Source organism: Oreochromis niloticus, linkage group LG17, assembly GCF_001858045.2.
Source record: "Oreochromis niloticus isolate F11D_XX linkage group LG17, O_niloticus_UMD_NMBU, whole genome shotgun sequence".
Lineage (NCBI taxonomy): Eukaryota > Metazoa > Chordata > Actinopteri > Cichliformes > Cichlidae > Oreochromis > Oreochromis niloticus.
The window spans coordinates 9,764,382-9,778,384 of NC_031981.2; positions in this window are offsets into that span (position 1 = coordinate 9,764,382).

Genomic DNA, 14,003 nt, shown 5'->3' on the forward strand with positions numbered 1-14,003 from the left:
GAAAGCTCAAAAAGCACTTCTGTATCTTTTGTTGCATGTGACCAATAGAAGAAATGCAATAAGCAAACATGTTTATTGGCTAATATATCAATATAGCTCATGTTACTGCCATGAATTGGTTTGAATGGTTTCTGTGGTAGATTTTTATTATTTCCAACTGGCTTCTTTTAAAGGATAGATCATATAAAATGACACATGTAATTGCATTTTTAATGCTAAGCTAGCAAGCTTGTTAGCTTAGCATTTTAACTGCTGAAGGTGAAGTTTAGCGCAGAAAAAAGAGGAAATGTAATCATTTTTTAAACTGTATTCTTTGTTTTCTAAAGTGGAAAAAATAAAACAAGGCTGCATATGAATTACTGCATACAGCCCTGTGAACACAGCTTCACTATGTGAAGAAATCTAACACGTTACACGACAGCTGTTGTAGCCATGTGGGGAGGGATTTAGCAACTGGTCAATTACTGAAACCCAAGTGACACGCTGCAAATGTGGGGGGGTTGGAGGCTGAAGTAGCATCTTGGGGCAACTGCCTAGGTGGCAATTCAGTATTTGATGGACAGAGATGACTTAAGAGAGAAGAAATGTGTGCTGCTAGCATCATCCCCAAAAGTTCAAATGGCAACCAACATTCATAGTCCTGGTAGTATCAGCTTAAAAAGAAATGAAAAAAAGCAAAAACAAAGTGACTTTTCATCTGAGGAGTGGTACATTTACATTTGTGTGTGCCAGGTCTACTTCGGAATATTTCGCACTCAGTTTTCCAGCAGAAAAAAAGTCCTCCTGACCAAGCTGCAGATGCGTGGGCAACTCGTGCAGTTAAACAAGATAAGATACAAGCGCGATGACCTTCTCTAAATCTGTGAAGGATAAAAACAACTTAATTTTTAATATGTTTCTGAATTGCAGGAAGCACAGCTGCGGCAGCCTCCTTACTTTCACTTCACAAGTCAAGTAACTGTCAGAATCACTCTGAGCTTTCTGGCCATCCGGCTTTGTTTTGGAGGAGAGACACAGAGACGAGATCGACTCGAGTAAAAGTTTCTACAAAAGGACCCAATTTCAGAGGGTTGTTTTCAACTTTGGAGACATACTTTTGATACTTTACAAAGTTAGCAAACTTGGGTTATCGCACCAGGTGTTTTTAGCAGAAGTCCTTTCTCCCGCTCTCACCACTGTAATATAACTTTAATACTTCAAATGGAGCTCAACAGCTGGGTCAGAGGGGCTCTGATTACATCTGTGACCTTCTCACACCAGAAGATATTTGAAGATTTGTAGCCTTAAATGCTGTTAACTTTATCTGACCTGATTACTTCTAAACCCCACCTGTCTCCTATTGTTTATCAGGTGCCATCATTACATTCAACAGTTTGCTATTTTTACTGTGCCATACTGTATATATCATTAGGGAATAAATCTCATAAGTAAGTGACAGCAGCCCTCAGCATGCAGGCACCAGCTAAGCCTCCAGCCATTAAAACACAACCATCTTCTTCAGTTAAAACTATTTTTAGAACATGTTTAGTGTGAGTGATTTTTAATGGACACTTGAGGAGAAAATGGGATTAGAGTTTGGATTGCAGCTCACAAAGTCCAGTGTAAACATTATGTGCAAGGTAAGTGCTAACTGAAACCTACACTTCATTTAAGGGATTATCAAAGATTACTTAATTTTACAGCCCATATATCTCAAACATACACTCGCCGGCCACAGTATTAGCTATACTCGCTAAACTGCTTCTTAATGCAAATATGTAATCAGCCAATCACATGGCTCAGTGTGCACTTAGGCATGTAGACGTGGTTAAGACAACCTACTGAAGTTCAAAATGAGCATGAGAATGGGGGAAAATAAGGTGATTTAAGTGACTTTGAATGTGGCATGGTTGTTGGTGCCACACAGGCTGATCTGAGTATTTCAGAAACTGCAGAAACAACATCTCGGGTTTATAAAGAAGGTAATGGTCTGATAACAATAAAATAAGATGTTTTGTTGATGCTAGACCTGACAAGAAGGCAACAGCAACAGAAATAACTGTTCCTTACAATCAAGGTATGCAGAAGAGCATCTCTTAATGCATAACACATGACACCTTGAAGCAGATGGGCTAAGGCAGCAGAAGACCACAGTGGGTGCCACTCCTGTCAGCTAACAACAGGAGACTGAGGCTACACTTCACACAGGCTTGGCAAAATTGGTGAACAGAAGACTGGAAAAACCTTTCCTGGTCAGATGACTCTTGAGTTGGCTGCGATAAAGCTTAGATCCATCCTACCTTTGATCAAGTACAGTTGATCAAAGGTTAAACCTTGCTAAGTACTAGCAAGGTGTACCTAATAAACTGGCCAGTGAGCATATAAACAGGTGCATCACTGTGCCTGTTGTTTTATCCTAACAACACCACTGTTTGTATGTTATGTTACCTTGTTATTAGTGCTACTCAGTGAATATAAAAATTGATTACACTCTATAAAATGTTGTAAAATAAGAAAAGTTTAATAATCTCAGTCAGATATAGTCAGATATGGGCTTTATTACCACTAACATGTCAGCTTAGAGGGGTATTTATCTCTAAATCACACAACAAATCCTCTTCCCACATCGACGTATTTCTCTATCTTGAGCTCTCTGGATTCAAAAGCAGAGCTCTCCCGGGGCTTGCAATAACATCAAGCGTTTTATCAGAAGAGACTCTGCACAGTGACGAACTATGACAAGACTTCTGTGAGAAATCGTCTAGGCGGAGATCAGTCGCGAGAGAAAACGTTGTAAAGGCACAGTGTGAATGGGATGAGTGGTAGTCTGGTGAAGCCTAATTATTTAACCTCACTTTGTAAATTACAATGCAAATATCACACCTTAGATAGATTAAACAGTTGTGTTGAGAATAAATTATAGTTCATGCCGGAAGATTGATTAGGCTATGCTGCGTGTGCGCGTGGCGAGCGCGCGTTCCCTGCCGTGTGTGTATGTGTGGATATTTGCACAAGCCACGGCTGATGCTGTCATTAAATAGCCCCCTGGCCCCGCTCCTGAATTTGTTTATTCTGCACTGGGCATGGGAGTAGGTGGCAAACAGATGGGCATCCATGAATTATGGAAATTATGGGCTTTGATTAACCACCACACACTCTGCTGGATAAAAGTAACTCCAGGGTTGCCAAGTTATGTGGTGCAGTGGGCTGTGCCGTCAGTCACTCAGCAGCATGATGGACCTGATGCTTGATTGATGTTGTTTACTGTTCAGTATTTAAAAGAAAGTAGAGTAAAACGGACACTTTGTTCATACTGTGCTTCCTGTTAGGTTTTGTCCAAGGGAAAATGCACTTCCAAATTCTGATGGTTTCAATCCCTTTGGTGGAGCTTTGCAGGCAGTTTTTGGTGGAATTGGGTACCAGACTTTGGTGGAAAAATCTGATATGTGTGCAGAAAATGTGAGGATGTACAAGAAGAAGTTCACTGCTAACAGCTAACCTGTGTTTCTCTTGTCAAAAACAAGTTGTGGTTTTATGGAGGACTTTGTTATAACACTGCACTATGTCGCCCAAATTATTAGAAAGATTTTCTTTTTTTATTATACTAGGTTTTGGAGGGAATGCATTTGTTGCTGAAACAGAAGATTTAAACCTCTCCCATAAGCACCGTAAATAACACCTTGTTTAGATTTACATACTAGACAAAGCCAGTCGCACTTTCAAATGAAAATCACACAAAAACTACATCATTTTTATTTTTTTTTTTAATTTGTCTGTTTGCTTTATGTATTTATTTATTTTTGACACATAAAACAAGCTGGTTTTATTGTTGAGTTGTGGAGCTCCTGGTTGACAAACACTTTGCTCCCCTTGGCTCGGGCAGAGCCAGGCTAGCTGTCTCCCTCCAGTGTTTGTTAATATGAGCTAACTGTCCACTGCTGCCAGCTTCATAATGTACAAACACAAAAGTGGCATGGATCCTGTTGTGTGAATCGAAAATGCACATTTCCCAAAATGTTGAGCTATTCCTTTAAGTGCAGGGTTCAACCACTTTAAATTCACTGTTAGAGCCAGACTTACTTTCTGGTCAAATTATATTGATTTATGCAGGTTATTAACAGTCCTGTGGGCTCTGTTCTGGGAGTATACTATGAATATAAGAAGTATTTGGCACCATAATTCATCCTTTAAGGATGAGTGTTCAGTAGCATGCTGCATGATAATTAATCATGCAGACTGTATGATAATCGTTTAATTCTTACGTTTTTTCCTTCAAAGTTAGATTTGCAGCGTTTAATCAAAACTCTTTTAAACAGTATTTGATTTGTTTGAAACAGCTCGCAATTATCTCTGCTTTCTCTGCAACAGCCCCGCTTTAGCATCTGATACCCCAGCCCCTCACCCACTACTGCACACACATGCACGCCACCACACCATCATCAGCTGTCCATATACACACCACTGTCCCCATCTCTCAACTTTCACAAATGAAGAGAGACAGCCTTATCCCGGAACCAACACGGAAAAGCAATTAAAAAGGAATTAAGGGTGTGCAGGGAGAAATTGGATATGATATCCAACGCCTATTGTAAATGTCAACGTTATTACTGTGTTGTTGTTTCCCATTCCTTTAGCCGCCTTGGCCGTTTTCAAGAGTGACAGTCCATAGTCTGGTGGGCTTAATGAAGCCGTCTCAGCAGCCAGGGTCTTGGTATGTAAGGTGAAGAGTGCTGCTTATCCTCTTCTGCAGCTCTCATTAAGATCAGTTTTGCAGCCCCCCTTCTCCTCTGTCTCTTTCCTCAAGCTCATGTCTACGAAACTTATTTAACACTGTCGCCCTGATGCTCTGTAAATTGTAAGTACTATAGGTTTATCTAATTGTGTTTTCAGCTCAGATTAAACCTTAATAAGAGACTGCCATAGGAAATAGGATTTTTTTTTATCAAACAAAGCTGAACAAACACCCAGAAAAAGGCTTTCCCCCCCACCGAAACTTCTCATCCATTTAAAAATTAACTAGTCGGAATGTCGCATTAGATCACGGGACGCTCGTCTGTTCCTAAAGAAAAAGAGTAAAAGAGATAAATCTATCAACTTATATCACTATTATCCATTGAATTATTGGATTAAGGGGCTTTAAGTCATTTCTAAAGTACTTATAAAACCAGATCTGTTATATCTTGGTTATTTTGAGATAACTAGTAGTTTCTACAGCCATGAACCATCCAAAGCATGTTAATGTTAACCAGCAACTTTTTTTGCCCTGACAATGTGTTAACCAAGAGGTAGTGTAGTATGTCATGAACCTTATTATGTAACCAATAATATCCATGACAGATTTGCTGGACTTTGACCCAGGTACTGTAGATGAGCTCTAATGTCACTAATTCTTTAATTTAGGAATTTCAATATAATGTTTTGTTAACATAAGTATTTGAAACTGTTAATAACTAACTGAAGTTCCTTCCTGTTCTTTTTATTTAAGTAATCTCTCTTATGTGGATACACTTTTAATTCTTTACTTAATTTGAATCATTTTGAATCAATAAGCATATTTCAAAATTATGCAAATATGTCAGCTTTTCAATGTCATTCTTGCACTTTTGTTTTTCTTGTGTGCTGATTTTAGGTATTATAGGTGTGTCTTTGGGAACATATCTCTACAATGACCTCACTTATCAGAAGAGAAATGTCAGACTGTTATTATAGGAGTTCACACACTTGGTAAAGTATCAAAGACATTGCCAGGATGCGCTCTGAGCACTTGTTACATTTGTTAAATGTTATATTTGGATGTACTGTGCTGTATTTTTCCACCTGTAGAGCAGCCATTTACTCAGTCAAATGGAAATTTTCCTGTAAATTGGATTTTCAAGACATTAGTTTCCAGCTGGTTCCTGCTGACAGCTGTCCAAGCCACCGCTGAAAATATTCAGATAGCACAGAGTGAAAGGAATTTCCCAGAGATCCGGGATATCTAAGGTGAACACAGCTGGCTGTATTACTGTAATATGGGAATGTCCTGTTTTATCAGACTTTAATTTCCCAGAGGGACTTTTATTTTACACCTTGTGGCTTTGCCTTGAATGAATTGCCATTTCTGAGTAATGCCCCAATTGAGATTCCTTCTAAAAAAATATATATATATATATATATATATATCCTAGGAGGGTTTTCGCTGGCTCCTTTTCAGCCTTCTTCAAATTCATGCAGACATTCACTCAGTGCAGCCACAGTCTGCTGCTGCTGGCCACTGAGTAGCTCCACTGGAGCGATTTGGGGTTTAAGTGGCTTCCTCAAGGGCACCACAGTGGTGTTTGCCGAGGGTGTCGAGAGTATTGCTCATTCATTTTCCACACCTAGACATCCCCGAGATTATCTGCCCTGAAATCTTCTATTGCAAGTTCAAGTAAGAAGAAGAATTCCTTCCAGTTTCTGTGATTATGATGTGCATAACCAAACCGAGAAGGTGTGTGTGTGTACATATGCACACATGTCTCAGCTTCCTTTGTTCTCACACTCCAGTCTTACAGTCTGTCGTGTGTGTCCCACTTCATCCTGCCGTATAATGGAAGTGGATGACAGCCACATCTGAAGTCAAGAGATGAAAGACATCATTTACAAGTTGGTGTCTGCTCTCCCTCTGTGCTCCATTTTTCACACACATGTGTGCACACACCCTATGCAGGAGCAGACCACGGCATCTCTAATACGCGATGATATCAAAGAATGAAAATTTTCAGTCTCTGTCACATATTCAGTGACATTTTGTTTCTGTGGTTGCTCTAAATCAACGTGAATCCTTCGTAAAACTATTTTTATTAATTTTATTTATGTTTTTTTTACTTGTCTGTTGCAGTTAATTCTCAATTGTAAATCTCCAGCATGCAAGCCAAATGTACTAACTGTAATGTCAGGGTGTAAAGACAGATGCTCTAATAACTCAACTTGGCACAAGCTGAGTTACACCTTTTAATAGAACATAGAAGTCCACACTGCCATTAAATGGTTGCTCCAGAGGTGTTAATATAATATAGATGCTCTATATTTATACTGTTTTGCTGTAGCTTTTTTATAACAGATTCATAAATTTCCTAAAGATGAGATTTAACATTTTAGCTGAGTGAAGACGGTCTTCATACTTTGCTATAAAATTCCTATACTGACATATTAGTAATGTGATAGCTGAGATTCTTTTGAACTTTCCCAATCAAGTTTCCTTCAAAGAACTTTACTTGGATGTTGAGGACAGTGACTACTCAGCCACCTATCCTCCAATTAATTGCTTGCATATTTAGAGTCTTTGAGTCATTGCACAGTGTATGTGCAATAGTGATACTGGTGATCTCTTGCAGTTGTGCGAATAATGGAATATAAAATTGGTACCTCCTTTTCAGGAGCATATATTAGGATGAGTTGGTTGGAGTGGATGGGTGTAATGGAGTGTCACCCTGGTGATAAAGAAAAAGGAGGTGAAGCTTTTTGCATGTTTAAAGTTGTTGGTGGGAAAGGATGCATTTTAGCTTAAACCAAGAGCTTTTGCTAAACCAAACCACATTAAACCTAAATCCAACCAAAAAGCAACTGAAAACAGCTCTATGCCCATATTCCAACCATCCATCCATCTTTCTCTGCTTATCCAATTCAAGGTCGGATGAGGAAGAAAGGTGGGGTACCCCCTGGACAATTTACACTGAAATTACAAGGAAATGATTGAGAATTTGCAAATTTGCATGCATTTGCTCATTGCTTGCTTCCAGCAGATACAGTGCACACTGTACAGTAAACAACAACGACACATGCTTATCGTTCACCTCTTGCCACTTTGTTTCTAAAGCCTGGGAAAGAAACCTTGAAACAATTTCTTTCTTCCAATTACAAGAAACATAACCTGCCAGGTCTCATTGTGTTACCGTAATATCTCCTGCTACGTTTCTCTGCATCCTACTGTACCCTCTGGCGTGCACAAACGCCATTAGAGGTTAGAGTAGAACCTGCACTGGCGTCAACCCTCTGCACCTTGTCTTGATGCCCTTGAGCGGTAATTGGTTGAATCCCCCCAGAATCTGACTTGAGGGCACAGAAATCCGCAGCTCCCCAATCAGCCGGCTGTCAATCATTCTGCCAACTAAACTAAAGCTGGGGATAACTAACAGGCTGAGATTGGAATTTAGAGTTAGAGAGACATAAATCTTTCCGACAACTTTGTGCTTGGCCAGGTAGCACTCTTAGAGGCAGAGGTATCACCAAATTAGATGATACGGATGTTGCCAACATGGTCGTTAGGGGAAAGCCCAACAGATAATTTTTTTTTCACAGTAAGTGGGTTTGCAATTTTCTTTTTACAAATATGTAAAGGTGACAACAACAAGACAGCCGAAGCAAGACTGAATGGGCATTTAGCTCCAATAGAGAGGCCTAAATATTTACATAAACACTTCATTTTCTGCTCCGTCTCAGCCTTTTTGGTATAGAGCACATATATATATACCAAATACATACATATATATACATATATATACCAAATACATTATTAAAATGTTGCTGCCAATTAATAGAAATCAAACTCTAACTTTGTGTTACATGTTTTTGAAATTTCTCCACCAGCCATTAAAATAAAAAGTGTCCCGGTTTTAAAAGAAACCAAACATGGCTGATACATTCACTAGCCACATTCTTACTTACACCTTGTTACTAACAGGTTGGACCCCTAGTACCTTGAGAGCTGCCTTAATTCTTCATGTCATAGATTTAACAAGGTGCTGGAAACATTCCTCTGAGATTTTGGTCCATATTGACATGACAGCATCAAACAGTTGCTGCAGATTTGTTGGCAGCAACTATAATGTGAATTTCCTGTTCCACCGCCTCCCAAAGGTGCTCTGTTGGATTGAGATCTCGACTGGAAGCAATTTGAGTACAGTGAACTCACTGCCATGTTCAAGAAACCAGTGTGAAATGATCTGAGCTTTTTGACATGGTGTGTTATCCTTCTGGAAATAGCCATCAGAATATGGGTACACTGTGGTTATAAAGGGATAGACTATACCCAGGTGGGCTATGGCATGCTCATTTGGTACTAAGGGCTAAACTTTTCCCTGGAAAATCTCCCCCAGACTCCCCCACTCACTACTACCATTGAACAACTGATACAAAGCAAGATGGAGTCGTGCTTTTATGTTGTTCATGCAAATTCTGACCATACCATCCAAATAAAGCAACAGTTTTCCAAATTTTGATGTTGCCTCAGTTTCCTTTTCTTAGTTATAAAGGAGTGGAACAGAACATTCAAAGTCACCTAAGTCACCTGTCTTCCCCATTCGGATGCTTTAGAACTTCAGTAGGTCATCTGGAACATGTCTACATATCTAAATGCACCAAATTGCTGCCATATGATTGGCAGATTAGATATGTGTTAACAAGCAGTTAACAGGTATACCCAATTAAGTGGTCAGTGAATGTATATAGCACCCTCAGATCATGAACCTATAAGATTTAAAATACTTATTCTTAAAATAAATATGCTATCAACAAATGCTTAAGCCCTCTACTCTCAAGGGAACTTTGAATATATGCTTAGTAACAAAGAGTTTGTTTTAAAGGAAAATATATTGTTTTCATTATATCGTCATAAAGATTCTTGATAATACTCCCAACAGTAATGAAACAAAGCCTTGTTATATATATCTGTGAATTCAGGTATCTGACTTAACATAATATTAGCTTCCCTATGAGGTAATTGTCATTCCAGAACAAGCAAGATATTACCAACATACCCCAGATATTTTCACTTTTGTTTTTTCTGCCGACACACTCACACTTGTGCTTACTAAATGAAAGTGTGGATAAACATGTAATTTATTTTTACAAAAGGGGGTAGAAAAAAAAGGGTTTTCTCCTTTTTTTGTAATTCTGGTTGGCTGTTTGTTAAAGGACGATATTCTCCAAAGTGGTAGCTTAATAACCAGCTCTGCTTTTCAAAGCAGTAATAAAGTGTAATTTATTTTCTTTTTGTGTTCAAAGTGCTGGTTTCCCTTGAGGAAAACACCAGCAGAAAAACTGTGCTGTAAAAAAAAAAAAGCATCATGTAAGCCATAAAGTTTCACCTTTGATCTCTGTGACCCTTAGCATCCTGCCAGCAGAAGTGTCCTTTTAATCACAGCTCTAAATCTGTTCTGGGTCCATGAGTGGCTGACCCTGCCACCTGACCTTCGTTGTGGGGGGAGGCAGGCATTAACACAGCAGCTCGGCGATCGATAGAGAATTAGAAGATTCACAAGCCATATTGCTTCTGCTCCTTGATCACACAGGAAGGATGGCAGTTGACAGTAATCCCTTTCAATTGTTATTAATCCTGCAAAATGACAATCTGCAGCAACACAATCTTCTCTTATCCCTCTTGGGGACATTCACTGATTTTTCTAAAGTAAACAATAGTAATTAGAGCACACATATACTTGTGTGTTTGAGCTATTTGCACAGATTTGTTAAGCATTTGTCCCTGCAATGAGCAGAATCACAGTAAAGACCAAAGACCGTGGAAGCTGTGTGTTTTAATAAGGATGTGTCTCTGTTTTATTAGTGATAGATAATAAACTACTCCCCCTTTTTATTAAGTCATCCATTTAGATAATATAGTTAAGGGTGTGGCCCTCTGATTGACATGTGTCCTGAAACAGGCAGCTGGAGTCATTAAACTCCTAGTGTTTGAGGTGCTGGTCCTTCTGAAAGTAACACCTGAGTGGTACAGTGTGATTTTTTTCTCTTTCTTGTATTTTACTGGTCTGTTACTGGGGACTAATTAGCATATATGTGTGTCTGATTTTGGTCCTCATGGAGTTCATGAATGCAGCTTGCTGACCATGCCTGCTAGCGCTAGTTGATAAATTATCACGTCACCCATTTATCCATGTAAAGTCACTTCTGGCTCCACAAAACCATAATGGCAGGTGATAGAAACACGAACATCGAGGCTTCAAAGCGCAGAGTGACAGTGGCTGCATCTAAAACATGAAGCAAAGTTAAACATTGACATACACCTTTCTACACCATCCAGTCTCCAGAAATTTGCAGGCAATGTGCAAGTGACTTAAATGCACATTCTTTATACTGGCCAGCAGGGGGTGATTCCTGGTTCACCAAAAAAGCTCTGATTGGAATGATGTAGATGTCTGCTGAGGTTTTGCAGACTAACTATGTAATGCTAACTTGTTCCCCATTGTGGATGTGCGACAACCGTGGTGACAATATAGGATTAAGTGAATAATACGGTGGCCCTGAGAGGCCAAACGGACTGCAACTTAAGAAAACACCAGCAATAGGAAAAACGTTGCAAAAGCACACAAAACACAACAGGAATAGGAAAAACAACAACGGAAATAGGAAAAAACAGATTTCCAAAAGCACAAGGGAAGTGTTTCTGGGGAGACAATAACCTGACGGACTAGTTGAAGGAGCCAACTGGTGCTAAGAATTGTGCTGGAAGACACTTAAAAGAAGTGGAGGATCTATCGGTTTTGTGAGGAAAGAAAAGATGAGAGGTAAGTGTGTTAGCCTAACTATTAGCCTAAAATTCCATCATCATTATTATATGAATCATGATAAAACACACCTACCATGTTTTGGGTTCCTTCAACTGGTCCGTTGGGTTATTGTCTCCCCAGAAACACTTCCCTGGTGTTTTTGGAAATCTGTTTTTTGCTATTTCTGTTTTCGTTTTTCCTATTTCCGTTGTGTTTTGTGTGCTTTTGCAGCGTTTTTCTTATTGCTGGTGTTTTCTTAAGTTGCAGCCCATTTGGCCTCTCAGGGCCACCGTAGAATAAGGCCTAGAGATGAGCCCACAACTATCACAACCATGTGGATAAATGTATATTCCCTGACCAGTTGTGAGTGGTTGCTAGAGTTTGATGACGGTGACTGGGAAAATGACTGAGAAAGCCCCAGTCAGGCCTACAGCACCTGATTTCACCCACTGAGAGCCATCAACTTCCCGTGACCCCAATTGATAATTTTCTGTTTATTTTAAATAGAGTTAAGTCTATTTTGTAAACAATGGTCCCATATAGAGAAAAAAGTCAATAGCATCAGGGTACACTTTAGGGCCTGGCCCCCGCATGAGCATACAGTCTCCTCAATCAGAATCTTGTCATGCCCAGTTGAAAAATTCAGAGGTGACAAGGGGCAGCATTTTTGACTAGAGGCTTAAAAACACCAGTCATCATGGCAGCCCTAATGGGCTTACTTCATCAATGCTCCAGTTGCAAATGACCGTGAAAAGTATGACCTGTTTCTACAAAATTCTCCCTTAACTTTTGCACAGTCACAGAAGCAGTGACTCAGCATCTATATTTATATAAAGTCTGTGATCCAGTAGAAACTGGGATATTTTCGTCCAGTCTGCACCACATTTCATAGCAGTCCATCTTGCTGACACATTTCACTGAAAACCAGAAATGTTAACTTCATTTTTGAGCAACTGGAAAAGTTAGTGGCTAACCAAACTTGGCCAGTTTTATCGTCACAGCGGCACGAATGTCCAAAGAAGCCAGCAAAAATATTGATGTGCCACGAGTTAGCCCTGCTATACTACATCGATAGCATGGCTAAAACTCCGCAGCACAATGGCTTATAGCTCCACATTTAGTCTGCATGGTGTACATAATTTTATTCTGACATTCAAGTGGGTTCACACTATCTCTCCCTGGCATCATGCGGTAAACCCCTGCTGAGCACCACTCCCATTAAAATTCAGATTGATCAACCCTCCCATAATTCATTTCTGCTCTGGTGGGAGCATTGTGACAGAGAACAAGTGGCCATCTAGATGTTTGATGAGCATGATAATTATTTTAGCCATATGCCAAGGCTTTGCAAAGCACCTGATCAAAACCCAACATCAGGCGGAGATGGACTCGAGGCAAAGACACTGTTTGTCGTTGACAAACTCTCTTTATTGACATTCTCTTAATTCATTATTTGCTCCTTTATCTCTCTCGCTATTTGCCTGTTTTGGGGGGGATGTTTTTTTTTTCAGTCTTTTTCATCTTGGCCATTTCTTCAACCTCTCACACCCGCACCCTGCTCACAGTTCCCTCTCTCACCCCCAGCCCCCACCTCCACCCCCATCCCGTTCACTTGATTATGTCGAGCCAGAGTCGGGGAAAGTGTCACTATGGAAACAGGGGCCGAGGCAGCAAAGGGCTGTCGATGTGAGAGGGGAAAAGGAGACAAAAAAGACTAAGAACTGGCCGGTGCTGAGGAATCCAAGAGTGGTCTTCAGATGCAGATATTATTCAAATAAAAGGCAGGGAGCGAATGATTTTTGTTTGTATTTTTGATGTGGAAAATCTAGATGCAAATCTTTGTTGGATTTTTTTAAATTCTTTGTGCAATAAGTACCAACCTTTCTTATTTCAGTCCACTACTTTAGCAGTTTCTCTTCACAATCAGACATGCTCGAATCCTTAAATATCCCCTCAACCAATTTTTATCATCCCCTGTCTCTTCTGTGATTGATTTCCCTTATTAAAAAGATACCGATCAATAAATGATAAAGTCATTCACCAACTATGATGTTACACTGGAGCATCAATAAAATATGGAGTTGAATTGATTAAAAGATATGTTGATGGGCAGAAAATGAATGAAAAATGTTGTTCCTGAAATCTATCCTTTCTTTGTTGAATACTGCAAATTAAATATATTTGATTGACTGGATAGTTTTTTTTTAAATTCTGTAAAGTTTAATTCAGAGGAACCATAGTGCCCTTTTTTTTTTTACATTTTATTAGTTATTTTTAAGCATTAGTCCGTTCTAAAATAATCAGATCGTTAAAATCAGCCTCATGAGTTTCAGAAATTGCATTTTCTTAACCTTGGAGTACAGAAAACTCACCTTAGCCGATGAGTTTTGGATGCAATTTCAGTTCCAAGGCAACATACTTTGCAGCAAAGCTGAAAGTAATGATAAAAGACCTGATTTCTTTTGTCACCCTTGAGTTTGAGGGTGGTGTAGGAGAAAGGAA